At 47.5% G+C, this 27,034-nt stretch overlaps 1 long non-coding RNA gene across 5 annotated transcripts in view; it reads left to right on the top strand.

The window, feature by feature from the left end:
* Positions 1–9,678: 9,678 nt before the first annotated feature.
* Positions 9,679–27,034, top strand: part of LOC139186866 (uncharacterized) — a 30,500-nt gene continuing 13,144 nt past the window's right edge. For 2 of the 5 annotated variants that reach the window (XR_011570475.1, XR_011570474.1), the window contains exons 1-4: positions 9,679–10,065; positions 11,968–13,074; positions 13,729–13,961; positions 20,493–20,719. This is a non-coding gene — a long non-coding RNA (uncharacterized lncRNA). Of the gene's footprint in view, positions 10,066–11,967; positions 13,075–13,728; positions 13,962–14,160; positions 14,491–20,492; positions 21,662–27,034 lie in introns of those variants that run through there. The other 3 variants (XR_011570477.1, XR_011570476.1, XR_011570478.1) reach the window with 3 other exon arrangements.

Below are 27,034 nucleotides of genomic sequence, written 5' to 3'. Positions count from 1 at the left end.
TATCTTCCCAACCCAGGGATGAAACCCCGGTCTCCCACATTGTAGGCAGACACTTTACCATCTGAGCCACCAGGGAAGTCTAAAATTAGTTGGAGGGCAAGTGGAAAGAATCCAGTTGGAAGCAGCTTATGCAGGAGGGAGAATTCCTGGGAAGAGACTGGTGTCGCGCCCAGCACCAGGAGGTGGATGTATGGCGGGCCTTTAGGGACATAAGGGTCAGAGCCTAAGTCTCAGCAGGACTCTTTCCAGCCTGCTCTTGGCTTTGCTTCTCTTCAAAAAACAGTTCTTTCTTCTCTGTTCTGGCCTTGTCCCTGTGTGCATGCTCAGCTGCTCAGTTGTGTCCGACCCTTAGCGACCCCATAGACTGCAGCCCCTCAGCCTGCTCTGTCCATGGGATTATCTTGGCAAGAATACTGGTGTGGGTTGCCGTTTCCTTCTCCAGGGGATCTTCCTGACCCAGGGATTGAACCCGCGTCTCCGGCTCCTGCATTGACAGGTGGATTCTTTGCTCCTGGGCCACCTGGGAAGCTCAACAAATTTCAATAAAGACTTTAAAAGTGGTCCATATGTGTATATATATATATATATTTTTTTTTTTTTTAAAGCTTTAAAAAATGCAGTGAATATACACATACAAAGTGATTTCTTTAACACAGTAAGCTTAACATGCCACCGCCCTGGTTAATTCTTTGCTGACTCTTGACTCTTGAGTAAGACCCAGACTCTTTGACAGAGAAAATGTGGCCTTGAGCTAGCTGGCCCTTGTCCTTTTCACATGTTTCCATCTGAAACTGTCAGCAGATTCATCTGATTGAAGTTTGTTCAGATTCATTTATTTACCGACTCATTCATTACACATTTACTAAGGTAGGCCCTGGAAATACAGAAATGAGTAAGACTTCTCTTTTTTTTTTGCTCAGGAAATTCACAGCCTCCCAGCAGAAGGAAATGAGTAAATATCCAGAGGGCAGGGAATGCTGTGGTAAAGGGAAACTCCTCTCAGGTACCTGACGGTGTGCAAACCTTAAGGGCCTTGCAGAGTTGAGAGGTCAGCAGTGGGACAGGCCTGTTGTAACTCAATTTGGCTCAGAGAGCAAAGCACTGGTAAATCTCATCCTCCTCCTCTTTCAACTCTTCCAGGAAATGGGCACCTAGATTTTTATGCCAAGTCTGCCGCGCCTTCTCCTCCTCTTTGCTGTCCATTTATTTTAGCTTCCCCCAGGGCCCAGGAGAGGAAGGGTGGAAAAAAGGAGTCCATGCCTTTGCTGCATGGGCACCCTGTCCCCTGCCCTCCAGCTGGTGCTGCCAGGGGACAGGTGGGTCCCTTGCACCAGTTCCTCCAGCCGCTTCTGTTCCATTCCCGACATCATGAGACTGAATAAATCAGGCCTGTCTGCCACGCGTCTGGGCCATTACGCCCTTGTCAAATTGACATGCCACTTTTCCAGTTGTTGAGTTGCCTTCTGTGTGTGTAATTGCAAAAAAAAAAAAAAGGACCTTTTTCCTTTTGGGTCCATTGCTTCTTTAATAATGGAGCCACATGAAGAAAATTCATCTAGTGAAATTAACTATGGAGAGAATTCAGTGCCTTTGCCCCAGTGCTGGCACCCAGGTCATTCTGATAGTAGCAGACCAAAGAGGCTCCTGCTCCTCAGATGAGTGGGGGGTCTGGGGGATCAGGTCAGGAGTGAGGGAGGTCTGTGGACTCTGGGACGGGTGTGTGTGTGCGCGTGCGTGCATGAGTATTTGTGCATTCACACCTGTGGATGCCTGTCTTTGGATGTGTGCTCTTATGTCCTTGCGTGTGAGTACAGATATGTTTACATACAGACCTGTGGGCCACAGGATGTGCTTGAATGAAGGTGACGATCCAACACAGGTTTCAGGAAGGCAAGAATTCATTCCCACATACATTTATTTACCAACTGCCAAGTATATTGCATTCTGACTCTTGTGCCAGCGTCTGAGCTAGCACTGGGGAATTTAAAAAGGAGTAAGTTCAAGTTTCTACCCTCAAGCAATACATGCAGAGAAGAGCAGGATTTCTCAACACCCACACAATCATTTGGGGCCACTTAGTTCTCTGTTGGAGGACAGGGCTGTCTTGAACACTCAGGTGTTCAGCAGCATCTCTGACTTCCACCCTTTACTCCCAGCTGTGACTATCAAATGCCCCCCAGGCAATGCCCGGTGTCAGCTGTGGGGGGCACAATTGCTCCCAGCTGAGAAGCACTGCTGCAGGTAAAGACAAGCAGGTAATTTTGCCAGGCATAGAGGGAGTACTTTACTTTTTTTTAAATTTTTTTATTAATTTTTATTGGAGTACAGTTGCTTTACATTGCTGTGTTAGTTTCTAGTGTACAGCAAAAGTGAATCAGCTCTACGTATATATATATGCTCAGTTCAGTTCAGTCGTTCAGTCATGTCCAACTCTTTGTGATCCCCTGGACTGCAGCACGCCAGGCCTCCCTGTCCATCACCAACTCCCAGAGTTTACTCAAACTCATGCCCATTGAGTCGGTGATGCCATCCAACCATCTCATCCTCTGTCATCCCCTTCTCTTCCCACCTTCAATCTTCCCCAGCATCAGGGTCTTCTCAAATGAACCAGTTCTTTGCATTAGGTGGCCAAAGGATTGGAGTTTCAGCCTCAGCATCAGTCCCTCCAATGAATATTCAGGACTGATTTCCTTTAGGATGGACTGGTTGGATCTCCTTGCAGTCCGAGGGACTCTGAAGATATATGTAACCCCTCTTTTTTTGGATTTCCTTCCTGTTTACACCACCACAGAGCACTGAGTAGACTTCCCTGCTCTATACAGTTGCTTCTCGTTAGTTCTCTATTATGCATAGCAGTGTATATATGTCAACCCTGATCTCCCAATTCAGGGAGTACTTTAAACGAGACTTGGACCAATGCTCTGGGAGCAGAGAGGGAAGGACGAGGCACTCTGTCCTTATCAATGAAAGGGGATAAGGAAGAGCAAGGACATTTGAAAAAGGAGGTCTTATTATCCCAGGCGACTTGAGCACTCAGAGTATGACTCTTCTGTAAGGCAGGGCTGGATGGCTCAGGGTGTAGAGAGGCTGGGGCCAAATCAGCTTGCAGCCAGACCGCTAGATGGTACAGGGTGGGGAGACACAGACCCTGTGCTTCTGTCCAGGGTGGAGCCGAGGTTGGGGTTGGGAGTGCACAGGCCCAGCCTCTGGACTGTGGCTTCACACAGCGGATGGCACCTACTTACCAGGGACAAGTGAAAACCCATGGCTCATGGCACTTTGGTCATTAAATGGAAGGCATGAGCACATCCCAGGTCTCTCAGTCTGGGTCGGGTGGAGGTGGTCCACTTCCTCTGTGGGCGGGGAGATAAATTTGCCCAATCACTGAGGGCTGGCCAGTGGCCATCGCTGCCCTCCACACATTCATTCTCCTTCTCCTTTGCAATACATGCAGAGAAGAGCAGGATTTCTCAACACCCACACAATCATTTGGGGCCAGTTAGTTCTCTTTTGAGGGACAGGGAAATAGAAGCTTCTGTTTCAGGATGTCTGTTTCACATCCTGTTTCCACTATGAAGACTTAGGGCAAGCCCTTCCCTTTGCTCTTCACATTTCTGTTTTCCAAATGCTCTGGTGATGATGTCACACTATGGGAGCTTTGCTCTCAGGCCTGTGGGGAACAAGGTCACCAATGGGGGTCAAGGGTCAGGTGTCACCTGTCACCGCAGGGAGGGATGGGCCTCTGGAAGGAACTCCCAGGGAAGAAGGACTGACTTGCCTTGCTCTGACTTTCCTTTCTTGTATCTGAAGATATGTGCAATTACAAAAAGAGGGTAATGTAATCCACTCCTTGTATCCAGCCCCACCTTTGCAAATGGACCCCTGTTATCTAAATAAAGTATAACCTATGATTTTACACAAAGTAGATGGATGCGGTGGGTGGAAGTGGATTCCTCAGGAGACCCCCCGAAGTCTTGGGGTAGAGATCCCCACTTCTTATAGTCACTGTGACCCAAGGAAGACAGAGGAGGGTTCAGGGGACCCTGGGGATGCTCTCAAGGGTGGTCAACTTTGAGGGGAAAACTGATTCCTTTGGAGCTTCCCTGGTGGCTCAGGTGGTAAAGAATCCACCTGCAATGCAGGAGACCCAGGTTCAATCCCACAGTTGGGAAGATCCCCTGAAGAAGGGAATGGCAACCCACTCCAGTATTCTTGCCTGGAGAATCCCATGGACAGAGGAGTCTGGTGGGCTACAGTCCACAGGGTTGCAAAGAATCAGACACGACTAAGCAACTAACACTGGGAGCTGCTGAGAACTGTATGGTTCAGCCAACCCAGGACACAGAAGGGGAATGGTACCGAAGGACCTGGGAGAGACCCTCTCTGTGCCTGGTGCATCCACATAGCTTCATGTCTGTGCCCCCGCCAGGACCAACACCCTGCCCAGCACACACAAGGTCCTCAGACAATGCTGTGGTTCATAGAACATGCTCGTTTAGTCAGATCTATGCCACTGACTCCCTTTGTGATCTTGAAAACTCTTCACTGCTTCCATCTGTAAAGTGGGGATTTCAGTACTGACCTTGAGTGTTTTGAAGATTGAAACTTGAAAAGGATAAAAGAAAAGAACTGAAGGAAAGAGGACTGCACCTCTGTTACTACTTCTCGAATATTCCAAATGTTAATTCAGAGGCTGAAAGGGCCATTTTTCCCACGGGCATTATCAGTGCTAATAGTTATCTCCGCTGTACCAACAGGTGTTGTCCTCTGGGGCCCAGGGGAGTTCTTTACATCTGGAATTTTAAAAATACAGCCTGTAAATATTAAAAAATTTTCCTGAATTTGTCTTTGTGTCAATCAAGTTGTTCAGAGCCTGCAAGGATGTCATGATGTGGAGGTCATGGTTGAGACAGAAGCTAGGTGGTCCTGGTGGGAGCAGATCTTTGGCCCTTGTAAGTCAGACTGTTTCTTTCCCCCTTTTTTCCCTTAGTTCTTCTTCTTCTTCTTTTTAACTCTTTTGGCCATGCATGTGGGATCTTAGTTCCCTTACCAGGAATCAAACCCATGTCCCCTGCATTGGCAACTCAGAGTCTTAACCAGGGACCCCCAGAGAAGCCCCTCCCTTAGTTCTCATTGACTATGTCCCAGCAAAGATTGAGGGGATCAAGGACAGGACTCTGAGGCTTTTCCTGAGGCTGACCTGCAGGCAGCAAAGATAGGGGGCAGGGGGTGTTTAATAGTTTCCAATGGCTGCTGTAAAAATTACTGCAGACTTAATGGCTTAAAACACACGCATTCAGCAAAGTTATGTCCAATTTATTTTCAAACAATTTAGAAAAAATCATAAAATATATAGGGAGAAATGTAAAGAATTGGTGAATCGGGATAAAGAGTTCTTTGTGTGATCCTTGCAGCTCTTCAATAAATTTGATTCTATGAAATTCTTTTTAAGTTTAAATCAACTATATTTCTAAATCAAACCCCCTAAAATGAAATTTTAAAAGTGTGCTAATATACCAAATTGTAAAACACTTAGAAATGGTGGCTCAGAGGTTAAAGCCCCTGCCTGCAATGCGGGAGACCTGGGTTCGATCCCTGGGTCCGGAAGATCTCCTGGAGAAGGAAATGGCAACCCACTCCAGTATTCTTGCCTGGAGAATCCCATGGACGGAAGAGCCTGGTGGGTTACAGTCCATGGGGTTGCAAAGAGTCGGACACAACTGAGCGACTTCACTTTTCTTTCTTTCTAGAAATATATTTAATAAAAGATATACTACCTCTAGGCTTCCCAGGCAGTGCTAGTAGTAAAGAACCTGCCTGTCAATGTAGGAGAGGCTCGGTTTTGATCCCTGGGTTGGGAATATCCTGTGGAGGAGGGCATGGCAACCCACTCCAGTATTCTTGCCTGGAGAATCCCCCATGGACAGAGGAGCCTGGTGGGCTACAATCCATAGGGTTGCAAAGAGCTGGACACAACTTAGTGACTGAACAACAAATACATGTCAGTGCACTGGGTGACATGTTGGTGACAGGCATCATTAAGCCCTTCCTTCCCCATCATTAAATTTTGCCTCCTGCAGACTGTGGCCCCTGGTCCTTCCCATGCAAACCCAACTCTGTCCCTCCAGCACATCCATCCTCCAGAGAGCCAGCAGAGAGCTCCTTCCAGACCACAGTCTGATTCTGCCAGGTCTTGCTTCATGTAGTTCACAGGCTCCTCCTTGAGGAAGATGTAGAGGCTGTATTCCCATCCATGCCGTTCAAGGTCAATCTTGATTTGATCTCTGCATCCCTCCCATTGGTCTCCGTGGTGCTGGCTCTTCCCTCTACATCCTTGGGGCCTCTTGCATGTATCTCTGTTACTTCCTCTTCCTGCAGCAGCACCAGGACTCCCAACGGTTGATATATAGAGAGGGCTCTTGGATAGGTGTCAGCATCTTGGTTGACTTCCGGTGGCAGGTTTCTGCCACCACACCCCTGGGCTGCAGAAGGTATGCCTGTGGCACATGTTTGGACCCTGGAACTACACCGTGGGCTAAGTGTGATGATGAGGAGTAACTGACACAGCAGGGGCTGGAGGTGGCGTGACCTAATGTGGGGACCACATGCCATCACTAGCTTGCTCTGGTGTGACCACGGACCAGTGACACCTGGGAAAGGGCACCGATGGTCCCCACCTGAAGTGAACTGCAGGGACACTGGATCGACTAGTTTTCCAGTTGTTGGAAAAAGGGCTCAGCTTCTTCATCTCTGCAGTGGAAACGTAACAGTTATTGTGTCACGTGGAGCTAATATGTACACAGTCTCTGGCACGTGGGAGGCTGTCTATATACAGGAATTGTCATTGCATCACTGTGAGTTGGTGTCATTGGTATTCTGCTTTCTGCCATTTGAGCCTCCACAGCCTCTCAGCCCTTCAGGCCAGTCCTTTCCGCTTCTCTCGGGGTCTCCCAGGGGTCCAACAGTAGGGCAGGAGCTACTCTGGTTGTGTCTGCAGTAACAGGACAACTCAGCCTGGGTCTGAGTTAGGACTAGGTCTATGCATATGTGTCTTTTTGTATTTTATAAACTCTGGGGGATGAATTTTTTTCTTCATGGGCTGCATGCAAACCATCACAAGGTACCCAGAATGTGCCCTGTTCCTGTTCATTAAACACACACGCTCATTCTCAAGATCCATCTTGATTTGAATTCAGCTATCACTCCTGGCCCCACTCCGGGGCTCCAGGATCTCTGGTAGACTTCACATGCGTGTGGGTTTAATGGTCATGACCGCCCGCGGGTCAGATGTTATGATCGTCACCTGATGGAAGGGCAAGTGCAGCCTGGGAGGGTGCTCCTTCCGGACAGGGGGTGGGGGAGGCACTGCATGCAGCCCCCTCCCCTGACCTTGGTCAACAAGTCAGGGGCACGCAGAAGGCTGGAACAGGAGCCACAGGAGCATATTTTCTGGGTGGGAATGATTTGGTTCTCCTCATTTCTGTAACCGTATAAAATGCATTTGTTTCCTCAGCCTGGTGATCACGATTTTCATTTCTTCTTTGAAAATGCTTCTGTAGCAATAGCCGGTTGAGAAGATTTACTGCTGGAATGAAAACTCCAAGAAGGTGAAATTAGAAACAAGCTGCTGGGGTAGAATATTGTTTCTTGTAGTAGAGCAGGGCTGCTGCTTGGGAAATGCTGGGGCCTATGGGGTAAAGAGGGTTTTCCGGGTGGCACAGTGGTAAAGAATACACTTGTCAATGCAGGAGACACAGGAGATGCAGGTTCGATCCTTGAGTTGGGAAGATCCCCTGGAGAAGGAAATGGCAACTTGCTCCAGTATTCTTGCCTGGAAAATTCCATGGAGACAGAAGGCTGCGGGCCGCAGTCCAGGGAGTTGCAAAGAGTCAGACATGACGGAGTGACTGAGCACACACACACATGGGTAAAGATGAGGAAGGAGCCTAGGGGAGACCCCAACTCCAATCACCTCTATTGTTGGCAGGACTGTTGGTCTCTCTGGGGCCTCTGACACCCCCCTCACACACATACATGTTAGGAAGGCTACATACTTTCCTACCTATTCTCCAGCTTTTGTTTCCAGGGATAATGGAAGACTGCAGTTGTACAAAGATAGTAGGCAGCTTGAAATAAGCACACTGCACTATGTAATTCTGAGAAGAGAAACGGTGGTTGGCATTTAGGAGAAGGGAAAAAGCAGAGCAGAGGGCATCTTCTGGGAAGTGAGCAGGTGGGTGGAAAAATAAGCAAAAAACAAGGATGTGTGATATAGTCCCACAGGAAGAGCACAGGCTCTCAAGCCAGATACAAGTCCTCCTCCATCCCTCCTTAGGGGCATGGCCTCAGTTAACTCATCTGTAAAATGGGACGAGATAATAGCACCGATTCACCAAGTTATCATCGGGATCCAATAAGAGGGCATTTAGAACATGCAGCCTGTTAGAACAATGCCTGGTGTATAGCAAGGCTTCAGGAAAAAAAAAAGCCAGTTGCTATTCTAAGTGAATTAAAATATCTGCGTAAGGTTGATAAGAGTTAAGAATGCTTAAGCCCAGAATGGTTTCTCATTTGCAAACCATCATCAGATTTTTTCAAGGAATGTTTACTTTGTATCTCAAATTCTGGGAAATCACATGAAAGCATAAGAGGGAAAAATTTTGTGTATTTTAATTGTATTTATTTTTGACTGTGCTGGGTCTTCATTGCAGTGAGGGAGCTTCTCGCTTCCGTGGCTTCTCTTGCTGCACAGCATGAGCTCTAGGTACTTGGGCTTCATAGAGGGGGTACACAGGCTTAGTTGCCCCATGGCATGTGGGATCTTCCAGGATCAAGGGTACCTATGTACCCTGCATTGGCAGGGGGATTCTTAACCACTGGAGCAGCAGGGAAGTCCGAGGAAAGACTTTTATGTGTTTGAAAGGAGGGATCAATCATCCACTAGGCGGGGAGGATATGGTGTTATAGTTTTTAAAAGAACCCTGAACTCACATAACATGAGACCCCAGTCATGGCGTTCAGTAAGAGGATATCACTTAAATCGATCCAGAAGGGGTCTTTGCCAGCCTCTGAGCTAACCTCCTTGCTTTCCATTGTACAACTGAAGAAACAGCCTCAGAGACACAGAGACAGTTAAGACGCAAAGCCAACAGGGTTTGAGCCAGGCCCTGGTACCTCTCTTCCCAGAGCACAAGGCATTCAGAAAGTGGGGAACCATTTTCCCCCTAATTAAACATGTCAGTGTAGTATCAGCTAGAAAACATAATAAATCCATTTTCCAGATGCTTCTTGCTCCTGGGTTCTTCCAGATATACATTCAGATATCAAACCAGAAAGGGGTTCCTTGGGGGCTCAGTGGTAATGAACCCCCATTCCAAGCAGGAGTTGAGGGTTTGATCCCCTGGTAGGGACAGTCTCTTGGAGGAAGAAATGGCAACCCACACCAGTATTCTTGCCTGGAAAATCCCATGGGCAGAGGAGCCTGGCAGGCTATAGTCCACAGAGTCGCAAAGAGTCGGACACAACGTAGTAACTAAACAACCATGACAACTGAACCAGAGAGAGACAAATATAGCAAAAGAAAGACAAACAGAAAGCTTTTTCTTCTTTGTCAATGAAGTTCCTTCCTGCTCCAACCCTTGACTAGGTCTTGAAGTGTCAGCGGGTGGATTGTGAGAGTGGTCGTGTCCGTGGTCCAGATGCAGAGACAGAGGATAAGGGGGGCAGATAATGACTACCTGACCCAGCGAGGGGTGGGGGGCGAGTGTCGGGTGGATTCCAGCAAGGCATCACGGAGCTGAGACCCTCTTTCCCCCAGTACTGCCTCAGTGCCCCCTCCAGAGAACCCCCTGGCCTCTCTGGTCCTGGCATCCATGTGTCCAGAAGAATGGCCCTCCTGAACTGTTAGCACCGAGTTTGCAGTGAACAGGAGGAGAAGGATTAAGGTTGCAGCGAAAGACAGATCTGCGTGTCCCAGTGACTATTCTGAAGTTTTGTGGTCTCGAAAGGTGGCCTTGCTCTTCAAGCTTCTTCCCGCATCCCAGTGAGGGGGAGGCCCTGGGACAGGTGAGGGGAGTGGGGACAGGTGGGGGGCTCCTGGGACAGGTGGGGGACCCTGGGACAGGTGGTGGGGCCTGGGACAGGTGGGGGACCCTGGGACAGGTGGGGAGGGGTTGGGACAGGTGGGGACTGCCTGGGACAGGTGGGGGGGCCTGGGACAGGTGGGGGGCCCTGAGACAGGTGGGGGGCTCCTGGGACAGGTGGGGGGCCCTGAGACAGGTGGGGGGCTCCTGGGACAGGTGGGGGGCCCTGAGACAGGTGGGGGGCTCCTGGGACAGGTGGGGAGGGGCTGGGACAGGTGGGGACTGCCTGGGACAGGTGGGGGGGCCTGGGATAGGTGGGGACTGCCTGGGACAGGTGGGGGGCTCCTGGGACAGGTGGGGACTGCCTGGGACAAGTGGGGGGCTCCTGGGACAGGTGGGGGGCCCTGAGACAGGTGGGGAGGGGCTGGGACAGGTGGGGAGGGGCTGGGACAGGTGGGGGGGCCTGGGACAGGTGGGGGGCCCTGAGACAGGTGGGGGCTCCTGGGACAGGTGGGGGGCCCTGAGATAGGTGGGGGGCCCCTGGGACAGGTGGGGGGCCCCTGGGACAGGTGGGGAGGGGCTGGGACAGGTGGGGACTGCCTGGGACAGGTGGGGGGTCCTGGGACAGGTGGGGGACCCTGGGACAGGTGGGGGGGCCTGGGACAGGTGGGGGACCCTGGGACAGATGTGGGTGCTGGGACAGGTCAGGGGGTGCTGGGACAGGTGACCCCTCACTACACTGTGTCCTCTGTCCTCTTCCCTCTCCCCATTGTGATACTGACCTTTTTGGGTCTTTCATTCTTGATTCTTGCCCCTCCACCACTTCTAATCTTTGTTTTTCTCCTTAGAAGTGATTCTCTACCGTATTAGGATCATGGGATCAGATTTCAGTGATGGAAAATATGGTGGTCCTTTCCAAACACCAAAAGAATGGGTCATAGAGAGTCTTACAAGTGATTATAGAACATAGGGCTTTATAAGAAGATAAAAAAACCTAGGGTGCCTGAAGTCCTCAAGTAAAAAGATGAATGCTTTGATATAAAAACTAAATAATAAAAGAAAGATTTAAATACATGTAGTTTATATATCCACATATATGTAACAAATATTGGTAAGTATTTAAATATATAACATATATACTTATGGAGCTTCCCAGGTGGCTCTAGTGGTAAAGAATCTGCCTGCCAATGCAGGAGATGCAAGAGATGTAGGTTCAATCCCTGGTTTAGGAAGATTCCCTGGAGTAGGAAGTGGCAACCCATTTCAGTATTCTTGCCTCGAGAATTCCGTGGACAGAGGAGCCTGGTGGGGGGAGCTATAGCCCATGGGGTCCCCAAGAGTCAGACAGGACTGAGTACATGCACATGTATGTATATAATTATAGTAATAAAATATTAGCAAGATAATAAGGATGAGATCACTTGTAACCAAAATGTTGATGATATTTATGATACCTGAAAATAGCAAAAAAATTTCTTTACAAATATTGACAACATCCATTTGGCATCCCTGCTGCTGCTGCTGCTGCTAAGTCGCTTCAGTCGTGTCCGACTCTGTGCGACCCCATAGACGGCAGCCCACCAGGCTCCCCCGTCCTTGGGATTCTCCAGGCAAGAACACTGGAGTGGGTTGCCATTTCCTTCTCCAACGCATGAAAGGGAAAAGTGAAAGGGAAGTTGCTCAGTCGTGTCCGACTCTTAGGGACCCCATGGACTGCAGCCTACCAGGCTCCCCCATCCATGGGATTTTCCAGGTAAGAGTACTGGAGTGGGGTGCCACTGCCCTGGTGCCCCGCAAACAGTTCAGGGCCTCCATCTCTGAGGTCTTGGGGAGGGCTTCATAATGTGTTTTGCAGCAGCTCACAATCTGTACCAATAACTTCCAGCTGCACCCTGATAAGACTGCAGTCCTAACTCCTTTCAGTGTGGCCGTGTGATCAGCCTTGGCCAGAGATGCGTGAGAAGACGTGACAAAGCTACATCGGATGCAAGCTTTACAGGCCAGTGAGCAACTCACCAGGTTCCCTTCCCCGCTGTCAGTCACTGACCGTGACTCGCACAGTGGCTGCTCTACCTGCCTAGTCCCTGAGTGAGAACAGCACGGGGCAGAGCCCCAGCCAACTCTTGAGGGACACCTAGTGTAAGCTGGTGCTGTTTACTCGCTAAGCTGTGTCTCAGTCTTTGTGACCCCATGGACTACAGCACGCCAGGCTCCTCTGTCCTCCACTGCCTCCTGGAGTTGGCTCAAAATCATGTCCATGGAGTCGGTGATACTATCTAACCATCTCACCCTCTGTCGTCCCCTTCTCCTGTTACCTTGGATCTTTCCCAGCATCAGGGTCTTTTCCAAGGGGTCAGCTCTTCCCATCAGGTGGCCAAAGCATTGGGGCTTCAGCTTCAGTCCTTCCAAAGAATATTCAGGATTGATTTCCTTTAGGATTGACTGGTTTGATCTTACAGTCCAGCCAAGTGTATAACAGAAGTAAACCTCGGTGGTTTTAAGCCACGAAGAGTTGGCTTTGTTACACTACACGGCCTAGTCTACTTTCTTTTGTTTTTGGCCACATATTGTGGCTTGCCAGCATGTGGGATCTTAGTTCCCTGACCAGGGGTTGAACCCAGGCCATGGCAGTAAAAGCTCTGAGTCCTAACCACTGGACTGCCAGGGAATTCCTGACCTAGTCTCTTTTGACTGATGCCGCACATGATGTTTCTGGCAGACCCCTGTCCTCTGTTTTGTGTATCCGGCTCTTGACCGCATATTGATTAGTCTTTGTGATCCTATCTCCCTCCCACCAGGGAGCAATCTCAGCTCAGGGCCCTCAGGTGCTTTATGCACATTTTCCTCCTGTCCCCGTCCTTGAAGCTGAGGGGAAACAGACCCTAAGCCTGGGTGAGCTCGGTGCCATTGCCTTCCCAGGTGCCGCCATGAAGACATCTCCCCTCTGACCCTGCCAGCCCACACCTCCAGCTCTTTACTGTCATTTATGTCAGTAAGTTTTACAAGCATTGTGGTATTGTAAATGTATTCCTCTCAATACTCTTGACCTCCAACGCTGTTGAAAATATACGGAAGTAAGGGTGTATGTATTGTAATTTCCCCTGTGAGAGTTCCAGTTTGTAAAGGGATGACTATGGTTTGTTAATTTCCCAGAGATGTGAATCCCCCAGGAATATGTTGTGTTTCCACAGTCAAGTTTATCAACCTATCTTTTTCACCACGAAGGTTATTCCAGTTAAGTCTGGGGCATAGAGAGAGTCACCAAAAGTTCAGTTAAGTTTTGAGCCAGAGTTGGGATCTTTAGTGAGATGATACCATTTCCAGAGATGTCCTTGCTAAGAACCCCCTGAAAACAGAAGGAGCTGGAACAGGGGGTTGTATTTACCTGGTTTATTTGGAAGGTGATCTTGAGAAGCAGGAGTGAGAATGCAGGGCAGGTGGACCAGAGAAGAAGAGAAGCATTAAGGGAGGACCATGAGGCTGCTGCTGCTGGCAGAAGGGGCTCCCTTCCTCCAGAACCTTCTGTGAAACATCCAGGATGCTGGCTGGAATGGTCAGCATAGAGGGCAGGAGGCTCTTGGCTCTCCTGGGGTTACTGCTCAGAGTGGCCCACATCCCTCCAGGGCTGAACTGTTCTTGTCCACAGGCCAGGAGCATGTCCCTGCAGGAGCAGCGTGCCTGCCAAGTGTGGACCAGGTCTTGTTGGCACAGAGTGAGCCAAAGACCTCAGAAACGTCCACACCAGCTGCAGCTGAGATCCAAGCTGAGGCTGACAATGAGAATCAGAATGACGGTCGTGTCTGCTTTGATGCTCTGATGCAATTTGCAATAAAAACGTGCGTGCCCAGTATTTTTAGACAGCACCGTCTTCTGAGAGAGGTAAGCTGGCTGTCAGCCCTGTGGCTGATGTGGGTGAGGTGGGTCGTACAGATGTCCCAGAAGGTGGCAAATCCACTTCCCACCAGCTTCCACGTGGGACTCTCCCAACGCAGCTGTTCTCCATGACTGGGAAACTGAGGCAGTGCACCTCACTTTTCAGGCACTGTTTTCCTGGCATTTTTCTAATTCTTTACTCCAGCCCTTCAGGCCAGCGTGCACTCCTGGCTTCACCTGGACTTGAGTCCCCTTCATCCTGTGTGGCCCTCCAAGACCGTGCTCCTGCTCAGCACAACCTGTCCCTGAGACCCAGTAGAAGGTGTGCCCAGGGAGGCCCCTGCTGTTCTGGTGCAGCAGCAGTGGCCCTTTGCCCTGGGTGCGCGTCCCCGCATAGCAGGTCTCAGCCGCTCGGAGACGAGTGATCGCAATTACCGCTGGCAGGGTGCTGCTGTGTTCTCGTGGCTTTTTGCAATTTGCCATCTGTAGGAGAGAGATTGATTTTTTAAAATAAACAGGCTTTGTGTAAAATGTATACATATGTATGGTCCCATTAATAGGTTTTGCAAATGCTTTTTTCCCCCCTTGAAGGGTTGTCGGAGCTGGTGCCTCTCTGCAGCTGAGATGCAGGACCTCGTGACTAGGGTTCCACATGAGGGACGAAACTTCTGAACCCCTCTCTCCCCCATGGAGGACACAGTCTTGGGTGATCATCCTCCTTGAGAAGCAGTTAATGGGGCTTTTCCATTAAATGGGCTGTGGATGCCTTTCTGCTCTGGGACAGACATACTGTATCCCACCAGGCTCCTCTGTCCAGGAGATTCTTCAGGCAAGAATATGGGAGCGGGTTGCCATTTCCTCCTCCAGGGGATCTTCTTGACCCAGGTTCAACCCCTGGGTTGAACTGAAGGCAGATTCTTTATCCTCTGAGCCACCAGGGAAGCCCACAACGTCACACATGCGTATTGAAATGTACGCATGTGACGGGAACAGCAGCACTACCTGTATCTGTGGAGTCTCGGCTGACAAAATGCAGCGTGGGTCAGGCTTCCCAGGTGGCTCAGTGGGTAAAGAATCCACCTGCAATGCAGGAGATGCAGGAGACATGGGTTTGCTTCCTGGGTCGGGAAGATCCCCTGGAGGAGGGCATGGTAACCCACTCCAGTATTCCTGCCTGGAGAATCCCATAGACAGAGGAACCTGGCGGGCTACAGTCCATGGGGTGTTGGAGAGTCAGACATGCCAGAAGCAACTGAGCACAAATGCACACACAAAACACGCGTTATAAGTATGACACAGCTGCTCCTGAAAGGGGAGTGGACTGAATTTCCAGATGAGGCACCTTGTTAATAGTTTTATGTGTCCACTTGGTGAGGCTATAGGATCCAGTTATTTAATTAAACCTAATCTAGATGTTTTGGGGAGAAGGAGCCCCTAAGTCTAGCCCAGGCTCTCTCTTCACCCTCTTAGTGTCACCCCATACCATCATCCACAGTCATGACTTCAAATCACCTTTCACTGACCATGTATATCCAGTCCAGACATACCCCTGATGCTCTGACCAGGGCCTGGCAAACTGTAGCACATGAGCCAAACCCAGCCTGTTACTTGCTTTGTAGGTAAAGTTTTACTGAGGCACAGCCATGCTGATGGCTTTATGTGGTAGCTGGGGCCCCTTTCTAGCTACAACAGCACAGCTAAGAAGTTGTAGAAGAGACTGCATGACCCAAAAAGCTGAAAACTGCACTACTTGCCCATTTACAGAACAAACTTTCTGATCCCTGCTGGGGACCCAAACATCCAACTTCCCTACTGAGTTTACCTGTCCTTCCCAAGAGCCAACCCCCCAAACTACCTTCTCATTCTTCTTTCTCAGACCTCCCCCCATTCACCTCCATCCATTTATCTAGACCAGCAAGCCCAGGGTCACCTCTGACTTTCCCTGCTTTCCTCCTAATCCACCATCCAACTCCTCCTTATAATTGGTATCTTGCCCGCTGCCCCAACACCCACCAGGGGGCCTCTCTGGCATCATCTGCATCAACCTTTACAGCATCTTCTTGCTCCTGCCAGCTTCCCCTCCATCCGCTTGGCAGAGGACCACCCACCCCCGCCCCAAACATCTTTAAAAGGGACCTGGGTGACTTACAGCTTCTCTCTGGAGGGCTTACGTTCTCATGCACTCTCCATGGTCCCCACCAACATTTTTTGAGTCCATGAACATGTGCAGAGCTGGAGCCCTGTCCAGGAGGTCAGGGAAGCAGAGGTAAGGATGACTTCCATGTCCTGTAGAGAAGCTCTCATGGTCCTCAGGGGAGGGGTGTAGGGTCCCGGACAAGAGGATGGTGGAGTGGCCCCCGCTCCTGGGAAAAGCCCAGGTGAGGCGTGGGGCTTCCCTCTTCCCCTTGGTGCTCTGGTGCAGTGGCCATTCTTTCTGTTCAGACTCACGGTCCCTTTGGGTTGGCCTCTTCTTCCCATCTTTCCTCACTGCTCCTCTTCCACACACCTCTTCATTCCCCGCCCTGCCCCAGTTTCCCGCGTTCCTCCCCTCTCTCTCTTCGTGCTTCTTATTCCTTCCTTATCCCCTCCCCTCCTCTCTGACTTGCCTCCCCATCCATTCTTCCATCTCCTCCTCTCCCTCTCCTTCAGGTGGGTGGCCCTGAAGTATGTGGTCCCATTACCACACAACCCTTTGCAGTTTTGTCCATCTTATGCAATTTAAGTCAAATCAATACACTTCCACAAAGCACACACCCAGCCCCTGACTGCCGTGGCTGAGCCTCACATGCACCAGGCACTCACTGAGCAGTGGACACGTGTTGTCTGATACAGTCACAGTATTTCCTTAAAGTGGATATTATCATTTATAGATGAGCAAAGGAATCATACACAATGCAGTGTATGCAAGCCATTGTGGAGAATGAAAAAAAAATTTTTTTTTCACTTGGTCTGTGGCTCTCCAATCCGAGACACATCACTCAGCAGAGGGTTAAGACAACATCCCAAAGCATAAAATGTACTCTAAAAATGGGGCTTCCCTGGTGGCTCATATGGTAAAGAATCTGCCTGCAATGAAGAACACCTGGGCTCCATCCCTGGCTTGGGAAGATCCCCTGGAGAAGGGAACGGCTACCCACTCCAATATTCTTGCCTGGAGAATCCCAAGGACAGAGGAGCCTGGTGGGGGGTCGCAAAGAGTCTAACAGACTGAATGACTTTCACTTTCACTTTCATGCATGCCTTAACCACGTCTGTTGCTGTCCCCCGCCTCTGCCCCCATCCTATGGCCTATTAAGTTTTTCCTTAAGGGCATTGAGGGTCTTGCAACTTTGACTACCAGCACCCACCTACACACCAGATACTTTGGGGTACAACTGGTTTTCTATCCAGTTTTATTGAATCTCCACAAGGCATTTCAATTCCTTTTGTAGGAAGTGGGTATGCAAAAATTCATAAATAATGAAAACAATTCTCTTGGCATCTGGGTGCCAAGCATGATGCCTGACTCATAGTGCTCTGGGGCAGTGAAGTAGGAGGGATTGGGGAATGGATGTTCGTGCCTCTCACTTCTCAGGGCATCAGCATGACAAGTCATTTCACAGCCCTGAGCCCTGTTTATAAAAGGGACTAGTACTATTTCTGAGCAGTTTGGTTGGAGGATGAGGGGCATTGCAGAGTGCCCAGGGGTGTCGGGAATATGGTTAGCTTTCAGTTTATTTTAGTAGCCTCCTTAATGAGCATTTTGCTACCAGTCTTTGTCGAGCCCGTCTTCCTTTGGAAAATCTCAGTGAATCAAAGGCAAACATTAAGTTAATGAGATCACAATCATATGGTAATATTCCCCCTATTTCCAGCAAACACCCTGTTGAAGGCAAAGTGACTCTGTGCTATGCTGAAAAAAATAGCATCCTTGGTCCCTGCTCAGTTGGTTCTCTGTCGACATCAGACAGACAGACTAAATGAACAATTAGCATCGGACACCTCTGCACGTGGCTGAGGATGCTTTCAATTAGCAGGCAGCTGCCTCGCTCTCATTAGTTAATGTCACTGTTCTTGCATTTATTCTGAATGATAATTGCAGTATGTACGAATGCATATTTTTAACTGTTCCTTTTTTTAATGGAAGGGATGTCATTTTCTTTCTACAGATGCTCAGCTGCAACATTGTTGCCTCTATAAAGAAAGAAAGAAAAAAATAACATGGCACAATTCTCCCCTAACCAGTGACTAAGACCAACCCCAGACTCTCAGCCTGAAGAGAGAATACTGCTGTATCTTTTAGCAACCTGAAGAGTGCGTGCATGTGTGTGTGTGTGTGTGTGTGTGTAGATAATCTATATTCAGGCTTCCCTAGTGGCTCAGATGATAAAGAATCCATCTGCAATGCTGGAAACCTGGGTTCAGGTGGGAAAATCTTCCTGGGGTGGGAAGATCCTCTGGAGGAGGACATGGCTACCCATTCCAGTATTCTTGCCTGGAGAATCCCATGGACAGAGGAGCCTGGCTGGCTACAGTCCACGGGATTGCAAAGAGTAGGACACAACTGAGAAACTAACACTTTCACTTTCAATCTATATTTTGAGAAAATCTACCTTGTAAGAATAATAGCTATAAGTTCTCCCCAAACATTCTTCTGGGCCCCTCTTTTGAGGAGAACTATAAGCTATAAGGGAATCCCCATGAAAGAAACAGCTTGGGTTTTAGAAACCTGTTTGTTGTTATCTTAAACTTTTCATTTTGGAATATTTTTAGATTTACAGAAAAGTTGCAAAGGTACTACAAAGTGAGGGTTTTTTTTTTTTTTTTTGGTACTTTTTACCCAATTACCTCAGGTATGTATGACTCTGGAATATATAACCAAGATATATATTGGAAATGAAGGTGTTGCTCAATCGTGTCCGACTCTTTGCGATCCCATAGACTGTAGCTCACCAGGCTGCTCTGTACATGGAATTCTCCAGGCAAGAATGCTGACATGGATTGCCATTCCCTTCTCCAGGGGATCTTCCCAACCTAGGGATCGAACCTGGATCTCCTGCATTAAAGGAGATCTTTACCATTAGCACCACCCGGGAAGCCCTAAGCTATATATTACTTGAGTGAAATCATCAAAACTCAGAAATCAATATTGGCAGAGCATTCTTAACTCACAGATTTCATTGGGATATTAACTATTTTTCTACGCATGTTCTTTTTCTGTCCTGGATTGGATCCCACTGCATTTAATTGTCATGTCATTGGTCTCTTCTGATCTGAGACAGTTTCTTAATCTTTCTTTCTCTTTCATGCTATGGATGGTTGTAAAACATACTAGTCTGGGCTGGAAGAAGTCCCTCCATGTAGAACCATCTGATTTGATCAGAGTTGTAGATTTTTTTAAATATAAATTTATTTATTTTAATTGGAGGTTAATTACTTTAAAATATTGTATTGGTTTTGCCATACATCAACATGAATCCACCACAGGTATACACGTGTTCCCCATCCTGAACCTCCCTCCCCTTACCATCCCTCTGGGAGCTGTGGTACATATACACAATGGAGTATTACTCAGCCATTGAAAAGAATACATTTGAATCAGTTCTAATGAGGTGGATGAAACTGGAGCCTATTATACAGAGTGAAGTAAGCCAGAAAGAAAAACACCCATACAGTATACTAACGCATATATATGGAATTTAGAAAGATGGTAATGATAACCCTGTATGCGAGACAGCAAAAGAGACAGATGTATAGAACAGAGTCGTAGATTTTTGAGAAGATATCACAGAGGAGAAGTGTCCTTCTGGCTACATGATATTAAAGATACGTGATGTCAATGTAAGTGATCACTGGTGATGGGAACTTTGATCACCTGACCAAGGTGGTGTCTGCCAGGTTTCTCCAAGATAAACTTACTATTTCTCTCTTTCCATACCTTATTCTTTAGAAGTAAGTCACTAAGTCTAGCCCACAATCAAGAGGGGAGGAATTAAGCTCTGCCTCCTGATGGGGGTGGAGGTCGTAATACATTATTTGGAATTTTTGAAGGCTGTTCCAGGGAGTCTGGGCTTAATGGCAGAGCTGTCACTGTATGATTTTAGTAATTCAAGTAACTCAAGCTTTCTTGGTTTCAGGTTTTCCTTTTATAAAATAAGAAGCTTCATGAGCTGCATCCCATGGTTTTGCCCAGCCTGAAAGTCCAGTGCTCAGACTGTAATCTGGACAGTGTCCTTTGCAATTAGAAAGATGAGTTTCCAACTGCAGCACATGCTACCAGGATGGCCTTGGATAAGTTTCTTAACTGCTCTAACCTTCAATTGCCTTGTCTATAAAATAGAATGATTATGACTCTGAGACTGTACCCATAAGGTGTTCAGCACAAAGCTTGTAATAGGGATGTGTGACAAGTTTCAGCCAATGTTTTGACCAAACAGAGGCTCAGAAGTAGGATAGACAAAGTCACTGTTTAACGGTATCAGACGAATTCATAAAATTATTTCCCTGCCCATGTGCTTGAAAAATGTCTCAGATCCTTTTCCAACTCTGTTGAAACAGGACACCTTTCACAGAAGCATAAGAACATTGCTTGCAACCAGCTTCTCCAATGAATTCTGCATAATTACAGTTTTGGTGAAGAAAATAGAACTCACATTGAAAGTCAAATGGAAAGCTTGACCCTGGATCAGCTCTTCAACTAAACTGCAGACTCTCTGCCAGTTTGTGCCTCGGTTTCCTCATCTGTCAAACAAACATGACCCTTGCAGCTCCCAGCGTGGTGAACGGTATGTGGTGAATTTCCAGTTCCTGAGCTCAACAGATGGCTTACCCACCATTAGCTGCCTGTTACAAAGGGATAGATGTACACCCGGCCTTAATTATTAAAAGGCATGGTCCTTTAGGACCATGACATCCAAAATGGGTAGCTGAGATCATGGCAGTGGTTTGATTTCAGATAATATAGTTCATGTTCATGCTAACAATAGACATGAAGCCTTTGCAAAGTGATTAGCATTCCACTGTAAAAATGTAATACCTTATTTGTGGGATCTGAAAAAATGGTACAAACAAACCTATTTACAAAATAGAAATAGAGTCACAGGGTCACAGAAATAAAGTCACAAATATTATGGTTTACATAGGTGGGGATAAATTGGGAGACTGAGACTGACGTATACACACTACTCTATGTAAAATAGATAGCTAATAGGAACCGACGGTATAGCACAGAATGGGTGTGTGTGTGTGTGTGCGCACGCATGCACACTCAGTCATGTCTGACTCTCTGGAACTCCATGGACTGTAGCCAGCCAGACTCCTCTGTCCATGGAATTTTCCAGGCAAGAACACTGGAGTGGGTTGCCACTTCCTATTCCAGGGGATCTTCCTGACCCAGGGGTTGAACACTTGTCTCTTGCATCTCCTGCATTGACAGATAGATTCTTTACCACAGTACCACCTGCGAAGTCCCATAGCAGAGGGTACTCTACTCAGTATGCTGTAATGATCTGTATGGGAAGAAATCTATAAAAGGGTGGATATACGTATATGTATTCCTGATTCACTTTAGGGCACAGCAGAAACTAACACAACATTGTCAGTTAACTATATTCCAATAAAAAATTTAAATAAATATATAAAGGCAAAACCATCAGGTAAAGCTTGTTATTTAGGTATGTATTGATGATTTGGTGTTGGCAAAACTGGTGCACTCTTACATGCTGATGTGATGTAAATGGCTAAATTTTGTTTAAAAAATGCATATATAAATGTAGTCAGGAAGGCATAAAACTGTTCACATACTCTATCCCACAAGCCCATCCAGTGGTGGTGGGGGGGGTGGGTGGGAGGCAAACCTAAAGAAATAGCTTAACTGAAGAAAATAGCAGTGTACATGGAGTTATTCACAGTGTCTCATATTTAATCATGAAAGAAAGAAAAACAATTTAATAGGAATTGTTTAGAGCTTCATAAACTATTCTGTAGCCAGATGCCACTTACAAGGAGTGAAGCAATATATTAGATAAGTAAGATGGACTATTTCATGGAAGTAATAGTAAGAACATGATGTATAGATCATGCTTGGAACCATGAAAATACATGCGTGCGTACACAGATTCTAGAAGGGAACATACAAAAGCGAAAATATGCTTCTGCTAAGAGAAAAAGAAAGTAATTAGGTAAGAGCTAAACCAACGTTCTTCCCTTTTAAGTGTCCAAACAAACCTTTCAAGTTAAGGAAAACAGACGTGACTGTTGTTTGAATTTCTCAATGCTTTGGCATAAACATACAAAGGCCCCATGAACACCTTCTGCTGTGTATAAATATTTCCCCAACCTCCTTCTTCCCTTATGCGCTTCTCAAAGCTCCTCAATAAAATTAATACAGTCAACAGACCCATTTTTAAAGGACGGAGAGAAAGAATTTCAGGACTCCACAGAAGGAGGGAATGAAAGGGGTTTTATTCTTTTCATTCTTCAGTGCCTTGTTAGAGTCTCAGAGCCTGTGTTATTGAAACCCGAGGGTGACAAGCACTGAGGTGAATCTATTGCTGAGCCTGGATCTTTAATGAGAGCATTGATCAGAGAAGAGACGCAAGAAAGCGCAGTGCGGTGACACCTGAATGAATATAAATTTAGCCCCGATTGAAACTCTTCCACAGTCGGCTTGTTCCCTGCTGGCAGTGTTAGGGAGAAGAGAGAAAAGCAATTTCGGTCTTCTGTCTTGATTCTCCTCACGCTGTTGGCAGTTTTTAAGCAGAGCAAGTTATGACTATTTTACTTCAAAAGGCAATGAGAACTTGTCAAAGAGTCCCTCCCTGGACGCGACAATGGAAATGTTTCCTTGGTACTAATTTTGAATCCGAAACCAGTCTGCCTGGAGGAGGAAGTGCTTTCAAACTACAGAGTTTTCTGGGAACTGGACAGGCTGCCCCAGCAGGGAGTGAGTGCCTCATCACCAGAAGAATGCAAAAAAGACTGGGTTGACCTGGTGGCTGTGTTACTCAGTGAAAACTCCTACTGCTCACCAGTTGACAGGCCAGTAAATCAAGAGGTGAGGTATTAAGGCAAACAGTAGTGACTTTATTCAGAAAGTCAGCAGACTGGGAAGATGGTGGACTAGCGTCCCAAAGAACCATCTGAACTGAGTTAGAATTCAGTCTTCTTTTGTATTAAAAGGGGGAGGAGATGTGGTTGGTTGCTGCAAACTTCCTGGTGCCAGAATCCTTCGTGCTTGCAGCTGTCCATGTAAGTCAAGTCGTGATGTGCCTGCGAGCTGCCAACAAGACAAATATTATTCCGTGTTCTGCAACTTTTTATCCCTATGTCAATGGAAAAGTGTGATACCTTTAAAGGTCAGAGCCTTGAAAATTGGCTATACTGTATATTTGAGTCTACCGGCAACATTCTTAACTAGTAGCAAAAGTAAGAGACTACGAAGGTAAAGACAAAGAAGCGGATCCAACATGGAGTCAGATTTGATCTTCCCTATTACAGCAGGATGTTTCAGAGGGGCTCAAGCACGAAGAAGAGATCTGGGAAGCAGAGGACTGGGGTTACGTTTCAGATCCCTACAACGTGGAGCTTTGTCATTCTAGAAAGTCAGCCAATGGAGTGATGAGGATCACAGGAGTTTAGGCCCGGACAGATGGCGTTTGGGGTTTTGGCTTCACTGTCTACTGTGTGATGCTGGCCAACTTCCTGTCCTAGTGACATGTACCTCAACCTATTGATCAAATGGAGATTAGAATATTACCTAACTCACAGGTTCCTCACAATCAAATAATGCAGGGTGTCAACTGTTCATCACAGTCTCCAGAGTGTAATACATTCTGGGTAAATGTCATCGTGATTATGGTTATTCAGGGACTTTTCTTTACATTCAGCTACCATGCCTAGAACCCTTTCTTAGGTGTTTGGCATTTTCAACCATGACACCTCTTAAAAAAATTATTTATTTATATTTTTTGGCTGTGCTGCGTCTTAGTCTCTGCACGCAGGCTTTCTCTAGTTGCCGTCAGGGGAGACTACAGTCTAGGAGCAGCACATGGGCTTCTTGTTGAGGTGACTTCTCTTACTGTGGACCACAGGCTCAAGGATGCGTGGACTCAGTAGTCGCTGCAGGCCCTAGAGAAGCTGTGACACATGGGTTTGGTTGCCCCCTGGCATGTGGAATCTTCCCAGACCAGAGTTGGAGCCCATGTGCCCTGCGTTGGCAGGCAGATTCTTAACCACTGGATCACCCGGCAAGTCTCAGTCATGAAATCTCGCTTAAATTTCTGATATGGTCTGAATTGTGTTCCCCCATGAAAATTGATATGTTGAAACCCTAAACTCTAGTACCTCAGAATGACTGCAGAGAGATGGCTTTTAAAGAGATAAGTACGGTGAAATGAGGTCCTATGGGTGAGACTAACCCAGTATGGCTATTGTCCTTGCAAGAAGAGATTAGCATGTGGACATGTGTAGAGGGAAGAGCACGTGAAGACACAGAGAGAAGATGGCTATCTACAAGCCAAGGAGAGAGGACTCAGGAGAAACCCGAAGGTGCAGACTTTTGATCTTAGACTTCTAATCTCTAGAACTGTGAGACAATTAACTTCTGTACTTTAAGCCACCTGGTGTGTGGTGCTCTGTTACGGCAGCCCTAATGAACTAATATGTTCTTCTTGGGGGTAATGGATGGTTACCTTCACTTTCCAGAAGAAGAGACTGAGGTTCAGAGAGGGGCAGTGATAGCTTCAAGACCACACGGATCCCTCATTTTCACTGAGTATCACACTGAATAAGTACCTTAGTAAGTACCTAGTGCAGCATGCAGTGGGCTCCCCAGGTGGCACTAGTGGTAAAGAACCCGCCCACCAATGCGAGACGCGAGAGACACGGGTTTGATTCTTCAGTCGGGAAGATGTCCTGGAGGGCATAGCAGCCCACTCCAGTGTTCTTGCCTGGGGAATCCCAAGGACAGAGGAGCCTGGTGGGCTACAGTCCAGGGGGTTGTAAAGAGTCGGACGTGGCTGGAGCGACAGCGCACACACAGTTCTTAGCCCACAGCAGGAGCTCAATAAAAGTGAGAGCCTGCCTGGTGACTAAGCCTCCCCAACGCATCCTCTTTTCACCATCAGCCTCTGCTTCCATCCTGCTCTGAAATACTATTCCCTGCTCATCTGCTTCCCCTACACGGTAAGGCTACCGTTTCTTCTCTCTTTCTCCCCTCTCTCCCCTTCCAGACTCTGGCACATAGCACCTTTTGATTTCTGCAGCCTCTTCAGAAGTATTTTTGACACAAACAATAGTCCCCATTTCTGCCTTTTCAAGAGGCACTCGCATAACCCGAGCAGACACTGGCGACTCATTTTCATCACGGTCTTAAAGCAATTCCCTCTGTGAGCCCAGACCCGGCAGGCCTCTCTGTGCTGTGAAATCTCATACTATTTTTAGGCCTTTTAATCTATCTTTTAACAGCCTCCTTGTTTAGAACTCCAGGCCCTGGATTCATGGAAAGCACGTTTTTGAGATCGGTAAAGACAAACTTGGCTGGTCTCAATCAAAGGTTCAGGGAGCCTGGTCTGGGGTCCTTCTCAACCCCCAACCTGCCAATGCTTCCCCTGCTATAACTCTATAACTCCCCGCTCCCCTCTATAACTGCCTCAGCGGGAACTCCCTGGCCGCTTGACAGAACAGCTGGCTGCTTTCTTTCATCTTAATGACTGACGGGCTTTCTGAAGCAAGAGGCTGTCAGAAGGTTTCAGGGTTGCACAACTGAGTCACTGTTATTGTAAAGTCCTTACCGAGATGACATTTCAGGATGGACGTGGGAGGGGAAGTCAGCCCCTTCCTCAGAACCCCTCCCAGATGCCCTCAAGGTGGCAGAGCTCTCTGGCTGCTCCCAGAGTTTAAGAGAGCTTCGTACAATTCCTAGTGCTGTGTCCCATTTAATGCAACAAGCACTCTTGAAGGGGTTTTCCAGGTGGCGCTATTGGTAAAGAACCCAGCTGCCAATGCAGAATATGTAGGAGACATGGGTTCCATCCCTGGGGTGGAAAGATCCCCTGGAGGAGGAAAAAGAAACCCATTACAGTATTTATTCTTGCCTGGAGAAGCCCTTGGATAGAGGCGCCTGGCGGGATATAGCCCATGGGGTCACAGAGTTAGACACAACTGAACTGACTTAGATGCGCAGTTCCTAGTGCTGAGTCCTGTTTAATGTAACAGGCACTCTTGAAGATTTACAGGAAGTGCATATTATGGTCACATCAGTGTCTTTCTTTTGCACTGTTGTGCTATTAGGAGTTTAAGGTGGGGACACAGCACCCTGACCCTGAGTCTCACTCCTCCTGCCCTCTGGAGATCCAGACTGAGAGAGCTGCACATATAGCAGTGATAGCCAAAGGGGAGATTAATACACTTTATTCATAGAGTAGCTGGGCAAATAACTTGTATCCTTCACCTCACAAGATCACTGGGAAAATTGAATGGGAAAAAGGAATGAGGGCCTGGGTCCCCTGCGGGACTTTGACTTCCCCCAGGACCCTGCCACGAGCCCCAACAGGAGTCCTGAGACCTTGACCATGAACAACAGGGTGGACAAGCCATATCCTGGATGGCTTACTGCATGGGGGAGGAAGTAAAAGAGAGAGCCAGCCTCGGATCTGGGCCCTGATGCACCCGAGGTCACAGCCTATCAGCTGAGCATTAACTTGTCCTGTTGATTGGTAGGTTGCCAGAAAATCCTTTTCTTTATGAGAAGAATGGGAAGAAATATTTCCTCTTCCCAAATATAACAAGAATAAGAGAAACATCAGCAGAGAACGTATTAACAGAAGGCTTCCAAACTGATCACAAACATGATAGCTGGATGGAAAATGTGATTTCATAGTGAATAAAAAAAAATCAGTAGAAACCAAATCCAAGAGAGTGCACATGTTGCAATTTGCAAAGACTTTATTATTTTATTTTTTAGGGTAATACATTTTTATCTTTGTAAGAGGCCAACACACATTTTCCCATGAGTTGTACCATTTTATATATCCAGCAATGGTAAAGGTGCCAATTGCTAAATATTTTTAGAAAAGTCTTTAAAATGACTATTGGAGAAA

The sequence above is a fragment of the Bos indicus genome, chromosome 14, assembly GCF_029378745.1.
Source record: "Bos indicus isolate NIAB-ARS_2022 breed Sahiwal x Tharparkar chromosome 14, NIAB-ARS_B.indTharparkar_mat_pri_1.0, whole genome shotgun sequence".
NCBI classification, from domain to species: Eukaryota; Metazoa; Chordata; class Mammalia; order Artiodactyla; family Bovidae; genus Bos; species Bos indicus.
This window is presented reverse-complemented; position numbering and strand designations above follow the sequence as displayed.